Source organism: Lutjanus erythropterus, chromosome 15 (assembly GCF_056507025.1).
Source record: "Lutjanus erythropterus isolate fLutEry1 chromosome 15, fLutEry1.hap2, whole genome shotgun sequence".
In the NCBI taxonomy this organism is placed as follows: Eukaryota; Metazoa; Chordata; class Actinopteri; order Lutjaniformes; family Lutjanidae; genus Lutjanus; species Lutjanus erythropterus.
Window position 1 is genome coordinate 12,027,958 of NC_139331.1, and position 16,428 is coordinate 12,044,385.

The window sequence follows — 16,428 nt, forward strand, 5'->3', positions numbered from 1 at the left end:
TTGCATTTCAAGCTCCAATTTTAGTGTGTAAACAATCGTAAAGAATCTGTAATTCACATCATTAGAAACAAGCGTGAACAATTTTGAGTCGCTGTGTGTAAATGATGACAGTTGTATTGCAGCTGTGTTCAGTTTGCGATGAAAGTGCATCACACTGAAAGTGAAAGCGCCTCAGAATGTGTTAAAAGTTTTGCCAAAAGAGTGAATGATTTGATAAATGAGTTTAGGACACTGAGTATTCAGTTCAGAGAATGGGGATTAATGTTTGAGCAGTAGTGGAAAACTGTGAAATAAAAATCAAATGCTGTTTCATGAACTTAGGATTTTACTTTCCGTTTCACAAAATAATACTAAATACCTGAAAATACATTATTATCACAATAACATTTGATTAAATGATCTAATAACATCAGCTAGGCTAGAATAACAGGATATTTCCCCACTCCTTCAAATCATACTAACACAAATATTTCTGAATGTCTATGCAAATACAAACTAAAATAAGCAAAATAGTACCTACATTTATAAAGAATTAGCAGTCAAGTTAAATATACTGTTTGTCTTTAAACTGTAGTTAATTTAGCTATAGACTGTAATGCTAAAATGATTTCTTGTTTAGCTGATTGCTTCTGATTGGATGTCGCTACAGATGTATGCTTAAATATGAACTAGCCTATTTATAATTTGTTACAGTCGGTTTAGAGGGAGAATGATGACGGCTTCTGTGTCTGTCGATCTGGCTCTCCTCCAGTTTGTTCTCTCTTTGCCTTGGTCTGTCTGTGCTCTGCAGTGACACTGGAGACGGGCCATGTGATGACAATGAGGTACCGCAGAGCATGTGTTGCCTTCCTCAACCCCACACACACACTTCTGTTGCTGGGAGCATTAACATAGCCAGTAGCCCTGCCACCTCCATGTCGGCTCGCATCAAAGCCCTCCACCACGAGCACGTGGATGCCCCCCTCCCATTGTTTGTCTGGCGTCATGATGAGAAAACCATTTTTACTTGTTGTCATGGCCTTACAGATAAGTAAATTCCAATAAATGCTGATTCTTCATCAAAAGAGAATTAGCCCTCTTCTTCTTTCTTTGACTTGTAAATCCTCAAGAGACTTTTTTGCTGGTTATCAGAGGATCCTTTTGGGAAATTCGATCAATTATTCAATAAGGCTGCTGTTGGGAAAATGTTTTCGAAAAATTGAATTCAAACATCTCCCAACACCCCAAAGAAAACATTCAAAATCCTAATGCACTGCTTACAAATTCCCCAGGGGGTGATTTCATTTCAGTGAAATGATGCCCACTCCATCAGTCATCATGAAGCAAGTCCAGGGAGGGGCACACAGAACAGTACAGAGCTCCTCAATGCCAAATGCCAGGCACGGACGAAAAGAGAAGCACCAAGATGATTGGGTTTATTATAAGCTTTCTTGTCCCGTGCCACAGCGTGGTGATTGATCTCCTTTGACGTGTCCTTTTACCCTGTGTCACATTAATAAACTACGTCTCTGCTGAGAGACTGACAGACTGCCTCCTCCTCCTCCTCTGAGAAACAGAGAGGCAGAGGAAGGAAGAAAGATGGGAAGAGAGACAGAGGAGGAGATACACAGATGGAAAAGATGCAGACAGATGCAGATAAAGGCATTAGCATTGCAAGAAAGAAAGAAAGAAAGAACCAACAAGTACCAGTCCTTCGCACACAGTGGGGATGTCACTTTTATTGCAGATCATTATGGCAGGAGAGCCTGAGTCAAGATATTCATCACATTCATCATAACAGCAGAGTCTATTATAGTGACATTACATAATTCTCCTCTTTCACTGCCAAACTCATTTTGCAACCTTTATGTTCTCCCTCTGTTTAGTGGCCTCAAGTGAAACATATACGCCTTAGCGGCAGCTGAGACTGGAGCTGCTTGAGGATTTCCTTCTGGCCATTGTACACAGGATAATGTTGGCTGTCCTTCCTGCATCTGCTGCCTCATTGCTCTGTATGTGGTGCCAAGTAGAACCACTTAGTTGTAACAGTGACAGCTGTAATATTGCACTGATGCACTGCAGGAGTAACCCTGGTTTGGAGGACTGGAGTCATGATCCATTCACCCAGAGCTGGTCCTACACTGTAACAAAATGCTGTAAGAAAACAGTCAAACTCTGATAGTAACATACTGTTTTCCATTAAAACGGTACTATACTGTAGAAAACAATGCATTCTGGGTAATATTTACGGGCGGTTTGCCGTTTTCCATAGAATAAGTTGGGGAACAATAGTCTGTTGCATTCAGGTACACCATTCATTCATTCATTTTCTGTAACCGCTTATTCCGTAAGGCTGCTGGAGCCTATCCCAGCTGACAATGGGTGAGGATACACCCTGGACAAGTCTCCAGTTCATCGCAGGGCTAACATATAGACAGACAACCACTCACACTCACACCTACGGGCAATTTAGAGTCACCAATTAACCTAACATGCATGTCTTTGGACTGTGGGAGGAAGCCGGAGAACCCGGAGAGAACCCACGCAGACACGGGGAGAACATGCAAACTCCACACAGAAAGGCACCGCCCCAGCGAGCCAGGGGATCGAACTCAGGACCTTCTTGCTGTGAGGCGGCAGTGCTAACCACTGCACCACCGTGCCGCACTTCAGGTACACCAATGACATGGAAATACAGCAGAAAAACAGTTTACAGTACAGTCATTCTCTCCTAGCCTACAGGTGGGCTAGTAAATCCCATTATTCCTTGGAGGTACTTTAAAATAATGTCATTAACAGCTCTTGACAACACTGAAACACTGAATGGGAACATGCACTTAACACTGCAGCAGATACACACACTCATGTAAGGCCACCGTTATAAATCACAAGGCTGTGACCAGCTTAACCCAAACGGTCGGGATGACAGGAGAGCGCCACAACTCTTGGTAAACTCACTGAACCAGAGTCTCTCGAATTACGGTAATAATTTGACGGTTACAGTAACTTAAGAGTTACACATGGCTGTCCACTCACAGTAATATTACAGGTATTAAGGTTAGTAGCGTTAACAATAGCTATCTGTGACACCCGACAACATAATGATAAAACAACTTTATGTGACAGGCACTATTTCTAAAGAAAAAAGCAGGCATTACCAAAAAGCTAGCGAAAACGGTTGCTGTCTGCTGACTGAAGATGTTGTGTAGCAATAGTATGACAGTCGACAACATAATGATAAAACAACTTTCTGAGATAGATAGAAATATAACTAGCATAACATGGCCAAATATTTAAGAAGAAAAAAAGCAGGCTATTAGTTAGTTAATATTAGTGATAATGGTAGCGTTAACGATGCTGTGGTTGCCATATAACAGTAACATGGCACTCAAACAAAATGATAAAAAATACTCAACGGATGCAAATATAACATTTATGACTATTTAAGACCTAGACTGAAAACATGAAGTAGTTAAGTAACATACTTTAACGTTGCGTTGTCTCCTGATTCACTTGCCGGGGGCAGCCTTCTATCTGTTAGCAGCGACATACGCAAAGAAAATGAAGTTAAGTTGGCTACGTAGAAGTTACGTTGGCTACGTCCAATGTCACCCCGCAGCATGATTGGTCTCCTTCCAATTTGACATTGGACGTCGAGTATCATGATTGGATGATGAATATTTTATTTTTGGTTTGGGTGAACTATCCCTTTAAAGACAACTCTTGACTCCATTTTTAAAAGCTACTAATTCAGACAGTGACAGTGGTGATTTAGTACGCTGGTTCCCAACCTGTGGGTCCTGACCCCCACTATGGGCTGCCAAAGAGTCACAGAGGGTAACAAGGTCTTCTTGATTTTAAAGGGAAAACTTGCCATTGTCTTCTGAAGACAAATCAATTAATTTATTTTTAAAATTTAAAGTACTCTCTAAGATATAAACTTAAAAAATATCTGACAGGATAAAGACGGGGTGCAGACCTGAACATAAACTATATTCACAGAGCCCTCACACTCTGATAAACAGCCTCATCCTGCATCAGAACAGTAGAAAAGAAAGAAGAAAAAAAGAAAAAACTAAATTTGTCAAAAGAACAGATACTAAAAATACTTAATAGGCCTATCAACCTAAGTTTTTAAGGCCTAAAAACAAAACAAAAACATAATGCATCTGTATTATAGAATTGGAGAAATGTTCCTAAAATATCAGGGAAAAAACATCTCTGATGCAATATTCACTGGAAAATATATGCTTAAATTTCAATAAAATCTCTCATTTTAAACTTCCTGCAGTGACTGTGTTCTTTATTTTGGTTAATTGTAAAGTTAAACAGTTGTTCTGTCTGGTTATTGTTATGTATTGAATATAGTATGAAACATGCTTAAATATGTCACTTAGTCAGGGGCTGACAGTTTACTCAAAGACAGATGAAGGGGAAAAGGTCAGGAAACACTGATTTAATATAGCAAGTACACTTTAAAAAGTCATTAAAAAAATAAATATTTTTTATACGGATTTGTGATAAGATGGCTGCCGGTCCTTAAAAGTAATTGGAACTGTTGTGTTCACTCTGACAGTGACATCACGTCAGGGTCAGTGACATCACGACGGAACCTTTTTCAAATAGAATTCAGAGAATTCTGGGTCTCATTCCCAAACCAACCTTTGATGAGGTAAGACCTGAATTTCTTTGCTCGTGTGTTTTAGTTTTGTTGAACTGTATTCTGCTCAGAAAGGAGTAAATGTATTTTCTTTGCATCATTATGTGAAGTAAATACATTTTTATGAGTTGCTTTCCAAATAACATTGCAGCAAAATGTACATTTTTTGTCTGTAATCAGAGAAATCTAACTGGAGTTTTTGTCTCACACAACACAACTTAAACTAGTAAACTTGTATTATTTGCTGTTTAAAATGCATTTGTTCAAAACGGACTGCATTTATAGTGTCTTCTTTATACTAGAGGAAATTTCATGTTGAGTGAAATGAATTGAAGAAAATTTAAGTAAATATTACTCCAAAATTCTTATTTTAAACCCCTGTTTGCAGTTTTTCAATGATTTTCATGTTTGATTAGCCCATCTACCACCATGAGGGCACCATGGCAAAGGGGTGACAGACCTTTGCCATGGGATGGCAACCCATCGACCATCGCATGGGCACCGGGGAAAAGGGGTGAGAGCCCTTTGCCTCGTGAGGACGCCAGCCCGTCCACCACCACACGGGCACCAGGGCAAAGGGGTGAGAGCCCTTTGGCTCATGAGGACGCCAGCCCGTCCACCACCACACGGGCACCGGGGAAAAGGGGTGAGAGAGTCTCAGAGAGTCTCCTGCCACTCTAATTTTTAAGGCACCTCCTTGAATCCCTCCCTCACCAAACCCACTGCCTCAGCAAAGACAGCAGCTACAGCTCCTCAAAACATGTGACAGCTCCTCATCATCTGACACTGGTGTCCAGTGAGCCTTCAACCTCCTCCTCCTGTAAGTATCTAAACACCTCTCCTGTGAAATTTCCTGCATTGTTTTGAGAAATTCTGGTTTAAGAGAAACCTTAAGGACTGGACTGTATCTCTCACTTTATCTTTCTTTTTTGTATTCTACCATTTTTTAAGGTACCACCTTGAATGCCTTGCTTGCTTGTTGCCGCAACTGGCAACTATGAGCTTCTGTCCTCCTCCTCTTCCTGTAAGTATTAAACGCCTCTCCTGTGAAATCTTAAATTTTCTGCGTCGTTTTGAGAAATAATGTTTTGGTTCAAGAAAAACTATAAGGATTGTGCTGTATGTCTCCACAGTTGATGCTACAACAGGCACCAATCATCATCATCATTGCCATCAACATCTTGTCAAATCTTTTTGTTCTCCACTCCACTATTCCTCTTGTAAGTATGCCAAAGCCTCACCTGTGAAATGTTAAGATTTTCTGCATCATTTTGAGAAATTATGGTTTTGATTTGAGAAGTGGTCTGTATGTCTCACTTTCTCTTTTGTCCACTGTCTTTTTATTAAGGTGCCTCTGCTCAGCTCTCTGAGATCTGCCTCTTTTCTTTCCGAGCAGAACACGGAGAGAACAATGGAAGTTTAACATGGACCTTTTACCTCTAGAATAATAATATTCTATATAATATTCTAATATATTAGATTCTTACGTTTAATCCTACATTCATTAAGAAGCAAAGATATGTGTCTGATAAAAATTAATTCATGATGTTGTGCCACCGCCACTGAAACAATGCGTGTCATTCTACAGGAACAATGCACAGCCTGTTCACAGATACAGAAGTGTTCGCTCCTGTACTCCCAGACTGAGGAGCAGCTTCTTCCCTCAGGCTGTGAGACTGCCTCAGTCATCCTCAGCTCTCTGCCATGCAACATCCAACTACAACAAAACCTCGCTATACAACCCTGTGTTGTATAATTGTAAATAAATCTGCCTTGCCTTTTGTACCTCTTGTGTTGAATTTATTTTTCTGAAAAATGGGTTATGGAACTGAACTGAACTGAAAATCTTTACTCAAGTAGAAGTACTGTTGCATTGCTAAAATATTACTCAATTACAAGAAGAAGTATTGTTGTTAGAAAAATACTCAAGTAAAAGTACAGAGTACTTGTTGCAAAAACTACTCAGAGTATTAGTTACTTTTAACTGTTACTTTTAACCTCTCCAGACTAGGGTTGCAAATTTTGTGTTATCCTACAATTGATTAATCATTAATAATTTATAAGTCTTAAAACATGTTTATTTCCTGATTCTGGCTGTGCCCAGTCTCTGCAGTCCCAAACTGTCAACACTGTCCCAGGGACACTGGGATTTGTTGAGGTCAAACTGTCAGATGTGATGGTGACGGTGTTGGATGGGAGCCGGGAGAAAAGAGAAATTACATATATGGTGTGATACAAAATGAGACATTCTATGAGAGGCATAACAATACAAATTATTCAAACACATTTTAAAAATGTCAATATAAAGTCATTTATCATATTAGATAAACTTTTGTGTATCACAATATACACAATAAGATAATAAAAAAACATAAGATAAAAAAAACTACTGGCAACTCTGCTGCCAGTATTTTACTGTTAATCTACATGACAAATTTTTACAGTGTAACCTCCGTGGGGTCCTGAGCAAAATTCTGCTAAGGGGCCAACCTAACTGACCAGAGAGCCACGTAAACCATTTACCACACAGTCACACCTGACGCCCAAATGCCTCCACTATAGTCCCTCCTCCTTTAAACCAGTTTGCTTCATCTGCCACTCAAAGAATAAGTAGGAACAGAATGATGTTCAAAAAAACACAATGTTTGTTAAATACAATATTTTTGTGTAGAATCTTCAGATAAGTGAATACTGTCATTAAAATAAATAAGTGACTAAAACATAACACTGAGCTTTGGGTCTGCTGCCTGGTAATTATTCAGTTAACTGATATATGCCATATTTAATCAATCATCAATCATTGTCAATCCACTGATTTCCATCTTGCATTAGTTCAGAATTATAATCAGTGTTGGACTGTAACTAAGTACATTTACATTAAGTACTGTACTTATTTTATACTTTCAACTTTATTCTTCTGCACTACATCCCAGAGGCAAATATTGCACTTTTTATTCCACAAAGCTGAAAATAGTTTGCTGACTTTTTCGAGATGCATGGTTCTCACAGGACAGTGATGCTACAGACATTTGATGACCTTATAGACCATGATGCATTGCTGTAAATTAAACTTAATTAAGGGGGTGGAACTGTACAAATTATTAGCAGCTATGCCCAGCCCACAGGAGAAGCTGAATGTATCTAGTTTCTATAATGATCCAGCAAAACGGAGAAGCCAGGTGCAGCTACGTACAGGTAGGGGTGGGGGTGGGAGTGTGTGGAGAGGGCGGGGCGATTTACATATTCATAAACCCTTGAATACTAAATGAAGGCAAGGTGAAGAACTATATGTAAGTCATTTTAACAAAGCATTTGAACTTCTTTTGTAAAAAAGAAGAAGCAGTCTCACAGGAGCTTATAATATTCCTATCAAATCTTCTGTGAAATATCTTGGAATCCATGTAACCAAAAGCATAAATTCAATAAATAAATATAAATTCAATGGCCTTACCTAATAAATTCATTAAAACCATTAGCCAATTAAATTTTAATTTTATTTGGAAAAATCAGTTTCATTATATTAAGAATGTTTAATGAATGTTTGCTGTGTTAAAGTTAAAATGGCTGTAATCATTTCAGTTGAATAATAACTGTATGTGGTATTGTCTCCCCAGAGGTTTATTTCAATAAATGGGTGGTACAGTTTGTTCCTAGATCTGATTTTCAAGCTGAATGCTGAAAACTCATGTACACACATACAAAACTCCCATTTGGAACAACAGGTAAGTGTTGTGTGGTAAATCTCTGTACTTACATATTGGATGGGAAAAAAATCCACGATCAGTCATCTGATTAATGATCAAGGACATTGGCTATCGTATGAAAACTTCTGCTTGAAGAGTGATATAGTTTGTACACGTACTTAATTTGATAAAGTGATTAAAGCAATAGATTTATCTGTGCTTCATTTTAACTGTCATAGTTTTTTAACTGATATGATCAAACAGAAACTATCATCCAACTGTTTTCAGATTTAGAAATTAAAAAATGGAGAACCAAGTGTATCACTTATGCTATAGGCTCCAAAACCAAAGAAATCCATTTTAAAACTTTAAACAACATTTATCCATCCAGTGAATTACTAAGAAAGAGATTTAACATTAATCACAATAATTGTTGCTTTTGTGATACTGAACATGAAACTGCAGATCTGTTTTTTCAAAGTATTTACTCTTTGACATTCTAGGAGGACTTGCAGGAATCATGTTCCTCTTGCAAGAGAAAATATTGGGTTTGAAGGACACTATGAGTAACTTGATAATAAACAACTTTATACTCCGTGCAAAGTTTTTTGAACACACATCTAAATGGAGGAAAATGAAACCCCATTTCTCAGTTTTTAAAAGGGACCTTATGGCCAATCATCTGACTGCTTTAAAATTGATGAAAGGAAACCATGCCAAATCTTGGATGACCCCAAAATCAACCTTGTGTATTTTTCTTTTCTCCTAACTGTATTTATTTACTTTTTCAAAATTTTGTTTCTGTTTTTCTAGTTAAATTTTTCATTATTTATTACTCTGCATTATAATATATAAGTTATTTTTCTATGAACCGTGCCTTGTATGTTATTAATCTATAATGTTTTCACTACCTCCAGATGGCTTGATTTCTACCTCTGTTCCCTGAAAGAAGAAGTAAGGTGTGAGCTGAAGGACAGCGAGGCAACGCTCACCAGAGGTCAATCTGAGGAAAGACTCTACTTCCATGCGGACTCCCTGACCACTCTCCTCAGTCAGTTCCAAGACAAGCAAGAGGACAACAAGAGCAAAGAGCAGCTGCAGAGTGAGATATGTAGCCTGCAAGCCCTGCTAAAGAAGGCTCACACCAAACATAACCACTCTGACCAGGAGGACATGGAGACTCTGAAATCACATCTCAGAAAAATCTGCTTCATGCTGCGGACATTTCAGAGTGACCTTGAGCAGAAGACTTCCTACAGCAAAGAAGAGACAATGAAGAGAGAGAGAGAGACAACCTTTAAAATGAAGTCGAGGCCATGAAGTTAGAGCTCCGTGTTGAAAAGCAGGTGCGTGCAGTGGCTGACAGGGACACTGCTGAGTTTGAGGCTCGCTCAAAGGCAGAACAGCTGGAGACCGATCTTGTATTTGAGAGGGATCAAGCTCAGAAGCTGCAGACCAAATTGAACAAGATGGAGGAAACACTTATAAAACAGAAAGAGGACGCTAAAAAGACTGGAACGAGCCAAGGCTTCCCATCAAGCCCAGCTGGAGGAACAGAGAGCTGACAACTGGAAGATTTCCTCTGCCCTGAAACATGCAGGGGATCTTCTGGAGATTGAACAACTCCGCTGGCAACAGGGGACATCCTCCCTGCTGGAAGAGACAAATAAATTGAAAACCTTGGACATGTCCCTGCTTGATGAACCCAAACAGGGAAACAACACCTCTGTAGGTCACAGACGACCTTATGAAGACACTACAGGAAAAAGAACAGGGGGCAAAGAAGACCAAGGCTTCACATCAAACCCAGCTGGAGGAATACAGAGCAGAGAACACTATGATCACATCTGCCCTGAAAAATACAGAACATCTGCCGGAGATTGAGCGCCTTGGCTGGCAGTAGGACAAAACCTCCCTGCTGAAGGAGACAGAAAAACCTAAGGCTTCCTATGGGGCTCAGCTTGACAAGCAGAAACACAAAAACAGAACTCTGCGGATGCTCTGCAGAAGGTTGAGCAGCAGTTGAAGAGTCATCACGTCAAGTGGCAGGAGGAAAAATCATCAATCCCCCAGGCCGCAGAAGACCTTAGGAAGACTCTCCAGGAAAAAGAACAGGAAGCGAGCAGGACTATTGAACATGCCAAGGCTTCAAATCAAGCCTAGCTGGAGGAACAGAGAGATGAGACCATTAAGATCTGCTTGAGACTGAGCGCCGCAGCCGGCAACAGCAGAAAACATCCCTACAGGAATTGACAGACAAATCCAGAGCTTCCTATGTAGCTCAGCTTGATGTCCAGAAACAGGAGTATAACACCCTTGTAGATGCTCTAAAGAAGGTAGAACAGTAGCTGGAGAGGCAAGTGACAGGAGGAAAAGTGATCGCTCCTTCAGGCCACAGACGACATCACAAAGACTCTTGAAGAAACAGGAGTGGGAGACGACTTAGTGCTCCATGAATTCCCAGCTGACAGCTCTGGAGGGTCAGATAGCTAAAAAGAAAAAGATAAAGAAGTGGTACAGTATACTCCTCTGTGGCGTCTGAAGACCCTTCCAGAGCCCAGATACAGACATCCAGCTCAGGAACAGGGACTTAGACAAACACAGGCATTTGTTCTTGTAAACTTGTGAGTATTAATCAGTTTTAACCCTTTAACAGCACTTGGAAAACGGCTGGTTGAGGGTTAAGACTTGACTTTACTTTTGAGCAGTATGGTGATTAGCAGATTAGCTTAGTGGTTACAGTTTTGAAAAGCTACCTCCCAACTGAAAGTACACTGATCATGGAAGAACTTCTGCAAATGTGGGATACGGATCTGCAGTACACCTACAGTAAACAATTTTGTAGATGCATACATATTGTTTTACCGATGACAGGAAAAATATAGGCTTAGGTTTATATAGGCTAAAACATCATGTATTGTTACTCAGCCTAAATGCATTTATTTATGATTTAAAGTATTTAAATATTTAATATGTTTTCAAGAACACACATCAAGATAATATAAGACAATCTGGAAATGACAGTAGAACTGGTCAGTAATATTTATTTAAGCACAAGTTAACTCTTCCCAAGATTTATTGATAAGGCCTATTGTGGACTGGGTCTCAATGGTTTGTCATTTGTAAAAAGTGGGTCCTCAGAAACAAAGTTTGCGAAGTGCTGATATGTTAGGGATCCTGCAGGGTCCTGCATCATCCTGTCATGATTTATTTCACAATAACAATCTGGTAATTGTACATTATACATTATGTTTGTGCCCCATTGACTAGAGGTGAAACAGAGCTGAATATTATTACATCACAGTGAAGTTGACTTTTGACCTCTGACCTTTTTGGATGGAAATTTGTCACAGTGAAGTTGGACGCCCAGCAGCTGCCAGCCAGTCACAGAAGGTGCTGGCCGAGCTGCGACTGTTAATTTTCAAGTCAGTCGGACTGATCATGAAATTCAAAATAGTTGACTTCCTGTTGGTTTAGACTTTGGGTCCAGGAGACTTTTTTGTGCTACTGGTCATGATACGTGTGTGTACTGATTTTCGTTCATGTCAGTGAAACGTGCCACTGAGACCATGTGGTCACGCCCATTGACAAACCTTAAGTCATATGTTCAGGATTGGACAACTACTGAACACATGAAGGTTCAGGCAGATTCAACCAAGTAAATGAAGTCAATGCAACTTCCTGTGTTTTGGCGAAACATCAATCTTCGCCATGCCATCATGGCAACACCGTTTGCTGATATGTCAAGATCTTCAGAAGATAGAATAATCAAGGTCTTAAGGCCATTCTGACCTGATTTGGTTTGGATGTGGTCAACGTGCTTGGAGGATGTTAAAATCTAAAACATGTCATTTGAGTATTGCACAATATTGTCATATAGATGTGTTGAGGATGGGACTGTTATCAATCATGTGAAGTTTGGTGCAGATGGGATCATTTAAATTAAAGTTATAGCAATTTTGTGTTTCATGGCGAGACATCAAAATTCCATGCCATGGCCTTGCCCTTCAAACCCGTTGCAGCAAGGTCGGGTGTCCAGCAGCTGCCAGCAGCAGCAGCAGTTGTTTATAATGATTAAAAATACCAGTGAAGTTTACTGTTTGAGTGCCCTGATGTGATTAATTAAAAAAGTGTTTAATAACCACACTTTGGGGATCTTTGCAAAATTGGCCAAAATATCAATATTGACTTTTTTTTTTACTCTCCAATATAGTTATCTTCATCTATCCCCAAAAATCCAGTATCAGTCAGGCTCGAAGTATTTCATCATCATCACAGTTGTAGTGTTCATTTAAATGTAATGTGTGTTTATATAAAGTACTGTGTTGTGTGTTTTTCATTGAAAAGGACACTCATTGCATTGTGAGTTTTGGTATCAATACAGTGCACTGTGTAACAAATAGTTAGGGCTGTATGATATGGATTATTTTCAGCCAATACCAATAACCAATAATTAACTGTTTAACATGCCCATACCAATTAAATAAATGATCATTTCACAATTCAATTCCCAATTTCCAATTCAATTTTGTATTTTAAAATGATCTTGTAACCTGTAGTGTATGCACAGCTGAGGGTAAGAAAGGCTCTGATGTAGTGAGCGTGATGGATGATTTAATATTTCATGGTTCTGACTGAACCAAATCTAACTCATTTATTTTTCCCAGTGAAGTTCATCAAAAAAATTTCACAAACATACGTTTGTTTTGGTTTTATAGAACATTTCGATTAAGAATTCAGATTAAACACTTTAACATTATTTGTAAAATCAGAGATTAATACAACTGATTTTTACTGGCCAAAATTTCACTAGAATAATAATAATAAAAAAATATATATACAATATTTGGCCAATAATTTATCTGCCATGATATGTGGGCATGCATCCCTACAAAAAAGGAATGATTTGAGATGCAGTCAAAGACAAGCATTCCTGTTTCAAATAAAGGTAGACAGAGGGCAGTCAGGCATCCACAGGCAACTATCATGTAAAGAGAGAGAGACAAAATAATTGTCTCATGAGGGATTAACAAGCTGAACTAGTTGTGTATGTTCCACTCACTTCTATCCCACAGCTTGGTGAATCTCTCTTTAGGCTCTCCCTGTAGCCTAAAAGAAAAAAAAGACAAAAGGATGAAAAGGTTAATATACAAAGTCACAGCAGAAAGTGTCAGCCACAAATACACAGAGCCTTTGACCAAGATGCTTCAAGAGTATAGAATATACATCATAAGCATACAAATAGGATCAGAGATTAGAAAAATATGTAAAGATATGTGCATTCTACTATAATATATAACAAAACTGTATGCAAATGGAAGTATGTAGAAAATATGTACCTTATTCTACAATATATAACAGGAATATATGAATATGCAAAAAATATAAAATATAGGAGAGATGGGGAGCAAAATAGTAAGAAATGTAAAAATTATGTGCAAAAATATGCATCATGCTACAATATATAATGCTACAAATAACAACGCTTTATGTTTTTCACAGTTGAACTCTTACAGAAATCATTGTCAAGTCAGTATGGTACAGTTAAAATATAAATATTGAATAAATTTTGGCTTATAGCTGCTGGCAGTGTGTGTCCAAGCATGAAAGTAGATGGACCTATTTTTACATAATTTTACACACACAGACTCGTACATCACCTGACGAGTACAGCTGCTGGTACTGATACTCAGAATCGGTCCTGACCTCCTTGGGGCCCAAAGCAAAATTCTGCTAAGGGGCCCTCCAACCCAACACTGACACCCAAATACTTCCGCTACAATCCCTCCTCCTCCCTCGTTTGCTCCATCTGTTGGTCAAAGAATAAGTAGATCTGTGTAGACCAGAATGATGTGCAGAAAGACAATAATTATTAACCAGAACATTTTGTGTAGGAACTCGAAGATAAGTGAATATTGAGATTGAAATAATTAAGAAATTTTAGACTATATTAAATGTAGAAATTACTAAAACATAACACTGAGCTTTGGGTCTGCTGCCTGGTAATTAAAGGCTGTTTTCTGACTTTTTAGAGATACATGGTTCTCACAGGACAGTGACACTACAGACATTTGATGATCTATTATTTCAGGAATGCTTCTATTCCAATGATGAGTATCGAATGAAATAAACAAAAAAAAAAAACTTGTACTCTAAAGTACTCTTGTTATTGGTATTGTTGTAAAGGTACTGTGCTGGTATCATATTTTTTTTAAACAACACCACACATGCTTCAGTTGTAACTTCAGACAGTGTCCACTTCTGGTTTAATTCCTCACGACTTGTTTTCACTAACTTGAAAAACTTGAAGTGGTATATGATGGTATGATGGCAGACACATAGGTAGTTTGCAGGTAGAAGAGTGCAAAAGTGAAAAATGGTACAACTGGGGCGACTCTCCCCTAAACCATAGACAGGTTTCAACTAAATGTGTATCAGCAGGGGAAGAAAAACTCATTGCTACAATATCATTGTGGCTTGTGGACATTTTCAGTATTTAGAAATTAAGCAATTTGCTTGGAACCAGCGAAAATTACTGTTAGAGGTGAATTTGTCTGTGACACTCATTTTTATATTTCCAAAACTTAGACATGTGTCTGCTCCTGCTAGCTAACATGGCACATTTGTAGTATTCAACTGCAGCTAGTAGCAGTAACAAAACTAAATGATGCTACACAAAGTCGAACGCTGAACGTGTTTATTCAGCGTTGTCTGTGGGTCTTCTTCTACTACATCTTAATCTAAACCATAGGCAATAAAACTGTATCTTCCCCAGTGGAACACTAGTCGTTGCTACCCCCTAGTGGTTGGGAGTATTAATAACTCCTATCAGTGATAATTGGAACAGTGATAAATAATATAGCGCCATACAGCAATAGCTAGCAGCTATATACTATATAGTCTGTAGTGGTGAAGTTGAGCAGGGTGTTTTTGATAGACTTGGCAGTTCAGCACACTGAGATCCCCCCAAAATGAAAGGAAACGTATTGACTGAAACACTCTATTGATATTGCTATCACTTAAAGGTGATGATGATGTCAGAATTTGTTTTTCTGTTAAGCATTAAATATAGGCTATTAATAAACTATACACTATATGCTAGATGTATTAGGTTTGTGCACCTCACCATAGATGCCCTACTAATATTAAACATTTTCCAACCATTACTTTTGTAATCAGTGCAGCTTATGGCTGAAAGATAATTTAAACCTCTTAAGCCCTAGGTCATTTCAGAGAATTTCAAAGATACAATAGACCTTTTTCACATCAGCCATACTGACGTGAAATAAATAATAAAATTAATGATGGCTGAATTCCATATAGTTACCTCAGTTTCAGGGATCTGATATTGTTCAGGCTGGCTCACTGTCACAATTTTACAGCTTACTTGGGCTCTTGAATAGAACAAAGCCATCGTTCATGTTATTAGTGACCCCTGTGCTTTTATATGACAAGGCAAAATGTCTGCTGTAAAAAAACGGCCTGGATATCTAATTTGTGAAAGACATCAGCTTGTAACTCAGCATGAAACATACTGAAATGACTAGTTAATAAATTATGAATGGATTATGAAATTATATTTGCTGAGAGTGTGTGTCAGCAGAGTTTCTTGTATGAATATCTTGCTGATTGCACTCTATTGCTCTGTTTGCTATTCTACCAGACTCTTCAGCTACTCAGACGCACTTTAGCAGACTCATCAATGAGATTTATCACTTTGGAGAGAAACTGCATGCAGAAAAATTGTAACTTTTAAACTTGTCAGGAGAGGCTAAAACTTCTCCTGGCTAAATTAGCTGCATTTTTTTTTAATCTCTTCAAGTTGATTATGTCCACTGTATGGTGGGAATGAGAACCCACGAGAAACACACTTTAAATTTTGACATATTGAATAACATTTTAGGGTTAAGTTATAATGAGCCTGATGGAGATCTTAACATCATACTTTATTTTTTTATTCTGTTCTTTGTCACTGACATAAGCTCTATTGGCATCAGTGTTCATTTTACAAGGCCAAAGCACAATTTCATATTACCCTTAAGGCTGCACGGCCTGGCTCCAAATGATATTTTCGACCTTTTAAGAGAAAGATGTAAGAGATGCGTT